General features: G+C 34.5%; 1 protein-coding gene across 4 annotated transcripts in view; it reads right to left on the reverse strand.

Annotated features, from left to right (window-relative positions):
- KIFAP3 (kinesin associated protein 3) overlaps positions 1–9,059 on the reverse strand; it is a 249,379-nt gene that overhangs the window by 57,151 nt on the left and 183,169 nt on the right. The window lies entirely within an intron of this gene.

Here is a 9,059-nt window from a genome sequence, read left to right on the forward strand (position 1 = left end):
TGAATATAACAGGGACTGCCAAAAGAACTAACAAATCTCTCTTGGAAGAAGTATAGCCAGAAAGCTCTTCAGAAGCGAGGATGGAGAGACTTTGTCTCACATACTTTGGACACGTTATCAGGAAGGACCAGTCCCTGGAGAAGGACATCATGCTTGGTAAAGTAGAGGGTAAGCGAAAAAGATGAAGACCCTCAGTGAGATGGAAGGACATAGTGGCTGCAACAATGGGCTCAAGCATAAATAACGATCATGAGGACAGTGCAGGACCTGGCAGTGTTTTTGTTCTGTTGTACACAGGGTCACTATGAGTCAGAACTGACTCGATGGCACCTAACAATGGCATTCTTTATAAGTCTCTGTCTGGGTTACCAATCACTAATGACAATAGCAAACACTGGAAAAAGTTAAAATTTCACAAATTCTTTATTTAAATACTGCCAAAATTTATGTAATTTTGTAAAAATTTATGTAAACATTTGTGTAAGCCATCAGACTTTCAAAGAGTTCTTATGGTTATAATTATTTGTGGCACTAACGACAGGTGGATATCATTAAAATTACATCTTTTGCTATATCTTTTTGTTTAGATAACATTTTTCAGTAGGAAAAAATACTAAAAGTATTTCTCTTAACTACTTAAATGGATTACACTGAAAACAAATAGTAGAATTGTGGTTATTTTTGTTCTAACTACAAAATAATGATGTTACCTTATTTAGGTGCAATTATTTTTTTAATGTTTATATTCTGCTTGGACCATGAAGTCTTGAGGAGAAAGAATGTGGCTTATTCATTGATGTATCCCTAACACCTGTCACAGAGGAAGTTCTTGGTGCCTGTTTTTTGAATGACAAATAGGCACATTAATATAAGCTGCAGTTGAACCTATCTCCCTATATGTCCCATAGGTTGTGGCTATTTCTGACTGTTGTATTCACTTAAGGGAGCCCTGGTGGCACAGTGGTTAAGAGTTATGGCTGCTAATCAAAAAGCCGGCAGTTCAAATCCACCAGCTGCTCCTTGGAAACCCTATGGGGCAGTTCTACTCTGTCCTATAGGGTTGCTATGAGTATTCACTTAACAATTAATGGACAGTGGAAGCAATGACAAAGATGGAAAAAGAAATGGATTCAGGTTATTTGTCATCCTATCCTCAGGGTTCTTTAAATTCTTCTGTCATATCCACCCAGAGATGCCTCTGAAGACAGTCCTGTAGCTCTACTTCCAAAAAACCCAGTCACCGAAAACCCTGTATGGCACAGTTCTACTCTGACACACTAGTTAGAATCTACTCCACGGCAACTGGTTAACAACGAGTTGGAGGGGTACTGGGCAACAGCACTGCCCTCCAGTGGACAAGATGATCATGATAATTAAGAGGTGAATCAAATAAGTATTTTAGTCAAATGCTGAGCACTTTCAGTCAAAGCTGAGAATCAATTAAAAAAAATCACACAATGAATCTTTGGTATGCAAGAAAAAATATAAAATTTTATAATAAATTGAATTATTATTATAATTTTGTTGTTAAAAGTCTACTTGCTAAATTTTAAAAGCTTCACATTACCAATAAATTTCTTAGCAGTGTCTTCTATCAGATTGTGGCCTCTATACTGTTTGTGAAAATATACAGATTCTCCCTTTCAACTTAGGTTAGCAGAGGTAGAAAATATTTTTTGACTATGGTATTGCCAATGACAATTTTGTCACCAAATTATTAAAAACTTTCCTCTTTTCTAACAGTTATCTATTAATATTCCTATTAGTTGTCAATTTATTTCCTAATATTATTTAAAATTAAATTGTTTTTAAAAAACTAAGCACTATCATGAACATTATTATTGCATTACAAATAATAAACATTTATTATTCAACTGATAGAATTTCAATATTTAAACCACTGAAGGAACCTGTTTACTCCCAGTTACATCTACAATGTTATCTTTGAAATATATAAACAATAAATCCAAATGCCATACCTTGCTGACAATATTTCCATGGTTAAAGTGGTTAGATATGATGGTAATTTATACAATCCTCCAATCATTAATCTCATTTAACATGTTATAATAAAATGAGATAATACACATAAAGCACTTAGAAAAACTATATTGAGAACACTTAATAAATGTTACTGTTAATTAATTCAAGTAATAGCTCTCTGAGTTAGCTACTATACATATCACCATTTTAAAAATGAGAAAATGACATCCACAAAATTGAAGCAACTTGATCCAAGGTACACAGCTGGTTGTGGCTATTACAACTCTGAAAACTCTGAACAAGCAATGTGGAAGATGCAGTTAAACAGGATAAACGAATATTGTCAGGGTCACCAAAGAATGGATTCTTCACTGGATGAGAATATAGTAAGTGACTTCCAAGGTCAACTCTCAGCTCTAAAATTCTGTGAATGGGTTGAATTGTTGATCAAGCAGTGATATGGGAGTATCTTCTGGTCTGATAAGTATAACATATTCTATTTTCAATTATGTTCTCTCTGACTTGGCCACACTTGGGAGAGTACTGGGGAAAGAGGGTGCTGGATAATAAGCATAAAGATGTTGTTAGAAGTAGTTTTGTTGGCTATAGATTTCACAGGTTCACTTTGGGTTTCCAAAATTCAGTAACATACTGAGTGTTGCCTATTCATGTAATGCAGGCACTGTGATTAACTTCAAAGTAATTTAGCCTAAATACTAAAAATAATCCTGACTTCTTTAAATTAACATGATTTCACAATTATACTTTTTGGTACCATATACGGCACACTGTAGGTGAATTAAAATTAACTGTATAAAGATGTTATTCCCATATAAGAAGTGGCCAGATAATTTAAAAAGAACTGATCACATAAACTTATAGTAAAAGGATAGACTTATTATCCACTGAGATAAAAAAACTAATGCATAAACAAAAAGCAAAATAGTACTTTGGGCAAGAAATTCTCCATACCAATTGACTTTTTTTTACTAAAATACGTTAGTCATTTGTCATTGTCACCAAAACTCTCAGAAGAATATGCCTTATAATACAAGAAATCCTATAAAATCTACATTAAATACTGGAACTAATTTGAGTGTTTTTGTTTCCTTTAAAAAATAGTAGCTTGTTTCACATGATTAAGAGGCATAAAACTAATGTTTCATTTTGGTAGAAAAATTGAAAATCTGATTATCTGAATGAAGAGGTAGTCAAGAAAGATGACATAAAAACATATGATATGCTTGTTTTATTATAATTTAAGTGTCCAAAGTATATGGATTCCTAATGGAAGAATAGGAGTTAAACTTCAGTCAAGTACCTGAAGCATGTAAAATATGGAGTTTGCTATTCCTCTAAGAGTAAAATTTGCCACTTACTAATAACTGTGAGATGTTACAGAGCTAGGTTTAAAAAAAAAAAAATCCTTAAAAGATATCCATAAAATGTATTTAGCCCAGTTAAGTAATGCTCTGCACAAAGAAAAAAATTCCTGCTTACTCAAGGAGTTATCACCTTAAACCCTCTTGTAAGATTTTATTATCCTACTGTAACTATAACAAAAATACCCCTAATAAATGAAGAAATGTGTAACAAAGAAGCTGTTATCTTCAGAAACTATAGCTCTTCCAAGTTCAGCCTTCTTATCAACATATGAGCTCACAGCAATGTTCTTACTAATAAACCTATACCTACAAGCCTGAGTTTTTTCCAAGACACTATCCACTCCATTTGACATTAGTCCAAATACACAAACCAAAAATATCCATGAACATACATGGCTAACTTTAGATAGTTCAGCCTTGACTTGTTAAAGTGTTTTGGGAAAGCTGATTTCCCAAGGCAGTGAGGTAGCAGACTCTAGCATCAAATGTAAGAATACCCGTAGCTTAATGTGAATTCTTTAAGATTTTTACCCTCCCTCTTTTATCGTTTCATGACTGAATTAACCCGTAGAACCAGTGCATCCTTAACATCAGAAGCTCAAAAAGTATCATAGCAATGATACAGACTGTACTGTTATTTTCTTTTTTAAAAATAACTGCATTCTGATTTTTAAGTATTTTTGGACTATAAAACAATAACTTTAATATATACAACGAACATAATCATTAATATATGGCTATTTTTTACAGGATTACAATGAAAACACTGAAGTTGATTTCTCAGCTCTCTGGAAAAAGACAAAACAGCTTATCCCTCAGGAAATACAAGACAAAACATATATATTATTCTATACCAAACTGAGTAAGCATTTAGGATATAGAAAATTAGGCTTTGAAAAATATCCAACAATGATTACTGAATCCTACTACGATGACAAACAGAAATTTCACAAGAGGTAGCCTTGTGATTTAATATGTGTGGCTTTGATATACAGTAATCCCCAACTTACAACAGAGTTCTGTTTTGAAGACTTTTTTATAAGTCATTTCTGACATATGTCAAATACTTTTTTTTTCAGTTTTTATTATTATTGCCTTTTATTATCAGTATATTTATAAATCTGATCTTTATTTGTCTTTGGGGGTTAGAAACGTGTAAACATCTGCTAGTGAACATGTGAGAATGATAACATCAGCAAATTACACACTGCAACACTGTATGTAATACATATTACTAATGACAAGATGTACCCCCACCCCACCAAAAAAAAAAAGAAGAAATAGATGGTAGTGAGATTCCTCGTAACGTGAATACGTTGTAAGTCCGGGACTATCTGTAGATCATAGCAAGAAGATGGTAAAAACCTTGACCAAACAGTATCAAGGCCTTAAAAGTTTTTTTTCAATGTCTCAAACAGTTGTAAGGTGACTTTTTAAAAAAATACAGTTTTATGATTATAAAAGCAATATATTCATTGTTGAAATCTGAAAATTATAGAAAAAATTACCCATAATATCTTTACCTAGATAGAATTACTACAATAAATACTGGTACATATCTTTCCAGTTATTTTTTAAACAGCTTTATTGAGATAGAATCCACATACCATACATTTCACCTATTTAAAGTGTACAATTCAGTGTATTTTAGTATATTCACAGTTATGTGCAACTGTCACCACAGTCAATTTTAGAACACTTCTATCACCTCAAGAAGCCCATATCCTTTTGCTATCACTTCTCCATCCTCTCCTTCCTGACCCCTCCTGTCTTCCCTCCCTCAGCCTTAAGAAACCACTCATTTGCTTTTTCTACAGATGTGCCTATTCTGGACTTTCATATGAATGGACTCATACAGTATATGGTCTCTTGTGACTGGCTTCTTTCACTTAGCATAATGTTTTCAAGGTTCATCCATGTTGTAGCATGCATCAGTACTTCATTCCTTTTTATGGCCAAACAATATTCCATTGTATGGATATACCACATTTTCTTTATTCATTTGTCCATTGATGGACATTTCAGTTGTTTCTATTGTTTATTATGAATAATGCTGCTATAAACATTCATGTACAAATTTCTGTGTGAACATATATTTTCATTTCTCTTGGGTATATTCATTTGAGGAACTGTCTGTTTTTCAAAGTGGCTGCACCATTCTTTTGCATGTGGCTGTCCAGTTGTTCCAGCATCCTTCTAGTTTTAACGATTTTCTTAATTCCTGTATAAATGGCTAACTTGGGAAATGCTTTAGGATATGTAATTTTTAAATTTAAAGACTAAGTATGAAATAGTATTAATCAATAAAGGTTTTATTAGTCTATGATAATGCAGCCTCAGGTAGTTGATTATTTACCAAACATTGTGGCTGGAATGGAACTTACTACGAGAAACACAATTTCCATTTAAATATTTTAATTTCTCCTTTTTTCTTAGTAGCAAACATTAGTCATAATGAAATGAGATGGTATTTTATTATATGATGCTGACCATTAATCTTTATGTTTCTGAAAATGTTTACCAGATTTTTTTGGGTACCTGGACTGGATTTATTTATTAATTTCACTGTGTTTTAGGTGAAAGTTTACAGCACAAATTAGTTTCTCATTCAAAAATTTATACACAAATTGTGACACTGATTGCAATCCCCGCAATGTGTCGGCATACTACTCCTTTCCCTTTACAACCTGAGTTCCTCATGTCCATTTGTCCAGGTTTTCCTGTCACTTCCTGCCTTCTTGTCTTTGCTTTTGGGCAGGTGTTGCCCATTGGGTCTCATATACTTGATTGAACTAAGAAGAACATTCCTCACATGTGCTATTGTGTGTTTTATAGGCCTGTCTAATCTTTGGCTGAAAGGTGGACTTTGGGAGTGGTATCAGTTCTGAGTTAGCAGGATGTCTGGGAGTCATAGTCTCCAGGGTTCCTCCAGTCTCTGTCAGACCAGTAAGTCTGGTCTTTTTTTTGTGAATTTGAATTTTGTTCTACATTTTTATCCTGCTCTGTCCAGAACCCTCTGTTGTGATCCCTGTCAGAGGGGTCGGTGGTGGTAGCTGAGCACCATCTAGCTCTTCTGGGCTCAGGCTGGTGGAGGCTGTGGTTCATGTGGTCCATAAGACCTTTGGATTGATATTTTCTTTGTGTTTCTGGTTTTCTTCATTTCCCATTGCTCCAGATAGGATGAGACTGAAAGATGTATCTTAGATGGCCACTCGTAAGATTTTAAGACTGCAGACACTACTCACCAAAGTAGAATGTAGAACATTTTCTTTACGCCAATTGACACAGATATCCGAGACCATGGTCCGTAGCCCTCAGCCCCAGTGACTCGGTCCTCAAGGTGTTTGGATGTATCTAGGAAGCTTCTATGGGTTTGCCCTGGTCGGGTTGTGCTGACTTTCCCTATATTGTGTGCTGTCTTTCCTTTCATCAAAGTTATGACTTGTCTACTATCTAGTTAGTGATTCCCTGCCCCCCCAGGCCTCCCTTCCTTCTTAACCATCAAAGATTGTTTTTTTCTCTCTGTAAACCTTTTCATGGGTTTTTATAATAGTGGTTCATGCAATATTTGTCCTTTTGTGATTGACTTATTTCACACAGCATAATGCCCTCCAGATTCATCTATACTGTGAGATGTTTTGTGGATTCATCATTGTTCTTTATCATTGCATAGTATTCCACTGTGTGTATGTACTACAGTTTATCCATTCATTTGTTGATGGGAACTTGTTTTGTTGCCATCTTTCCTGCTATTGTGAATAATGCTGCAATAAACATGAGTGTGCATATATCTATTTGTGTGAAGGCTCTTATTTCTCTAGGATATATTCCTAGGAGTGGGATTGCTGGATCATATGGTATTTCTATTTCTAGCTTTTGAACGAGGCACCATATTGTTTTCCATAGTGGTTATACATTTTACATTCCCACCAACAGTGCAAAACAGTTCCAATCTCACCATAACCTCTCCAACACTTGCTATGTTGTTCTTTTTGATTCATGCCAGTAATGTTGGGGTGAGATAGTATCTCACTGTAGTTTTGATTTGCATTTCTCTAATAGATAACGATCGTGAGCATTTCCTCACTTGTCTGTTAGCTGCCTGAATGTCTTCTTTGGTGAAATGTCTGTTCATATCCTTTCCCATTTTTCAATTGGATTATTTGTCTGTTATTGAAGTGCTGAAGTATTCTATAGATTTTAGAGATTAGACCCTTGTTGGATATATTGTAGCCAAAAATTTTTTCCCAGTCTGCAGTTTCTCTTTTTATTCTGTTGGTGAACTCTTTTGATGACCATCAGTGTTTAGTTTTTAGGAGCTCTCAGTTATCTAGTTTCTCTTCTGGTGTTTGTGCATTGTTAGTTGTGGTTTGTATTGAATGACTGGTATGTATTAAGGTCCCTAGCATTATCCCTATTTTTTATTCTATGATCATTATTGTTTTGGGTTTTATACTTAGGTCTTTGATCCATTTTGAGTTATTTTTTGTGTATGGTGTGAAGTATTGGTCCTGTTACATTTTTTTACAAATGGACATCCAGTTTTGCCAGCACCATTTGTTAAAAAGACAGCCTTTTCCCCATTTAATGGAATCTGGTCCTTTGTCCAAGATCAGCTGACCATAGGTAGATGGATTTGCATCTGGGTTCCTGACTCTCTTCCATTGGTCAATGTGTCTGTTGTTGTACCAGTACTAGGCTGTTTTGACTACTATGGCTGTAAGTAGGTTCTGAGATCAGGTAGTGTGAGGCCTCCTACTTTTTTTCTTTAATAATGCTTTGGTTATCCGGAGCCTCTTTCCTTTCCATATAAAGTTGCTGATTAGTCTTTCCATCTCATTAAAGAATGCTGTTGGTATTTGGATTGGGATTGCATTATATCTGTAGATCACTTTGGGTAGAATTGACATTTTCACAATGTTGAGTCTTTCTATCTACAAGCAGAGTATGTTTTTCCATTTATATAGGTTTCTATTGGTTTTCTGCAATAGTGTTTTGTAGGTTTCTTTGTATAGGTCTTTTACATCCCTGGTTAGATTTATTCCTAAGTATTTTATTTTTGTAGGGGCTATTATACATGGTATTGTTTTCCTGATTTCCTTTTCATAATTCCCATTTTTGGTGTATAGGAATCCAACTGATTTTTGTATGTTGATCTTGTATCCTGCTACTCTGCTGAATCCTTCTATTAGTTCCAGTAGTACTCTCGTAGAATTTTTGTGGTTCCACGTATATAGGATCATATCATCTTCAAATACGGATAGTTTTACTTCTTCCTTTCCAGTTTAGATGCCCTTTCTTTTTACCTTTTTAATCTAGCTATAACTGGACTTCCAGCACAATGTTAAACAGAAGTGGTGATAAATGGCATCCTTTTCTTGTTCCTGTTCTCAGGGGGAATGCTTTCAGCCTCTCTCCATTGAGAATGATGTTGGCTGTTGGTTTTCTATAAATGCCCTTTATTATGTTGAGGAATTTCCCTTTTATTCTTTTTTATTTATTTATTTATTTTTAATTGTACTTCAGGTGAAGGCTTACAGAACAAAGTTTCTCATGAAACAGAAGTACACATATTGTTTATGACATTGGTTAACAACCCCAAAACATGTCAACCCACTAACTTCTCAACCTTTTTTTTTTTGGTGAAAATACACATAGCCAAAGATACACCATTTCAAAAATTTCTACATG

This window comes from Trichechus manatus, unplaced genomic scaffold (assembly GCF_000243295.1).
Source record: "Trichechus manatus latirostris isolate Lorelei unplaced genomic scaffold, TriManLat1.0 scaffold00117, whole genome shotgun sequence".
Taxonomy (NCBI): Eukaryota; Metazoa; Chordata; class Mammalia; order Sirenia; family Trichechidae; genus Trichechus; species Trichechus manatus.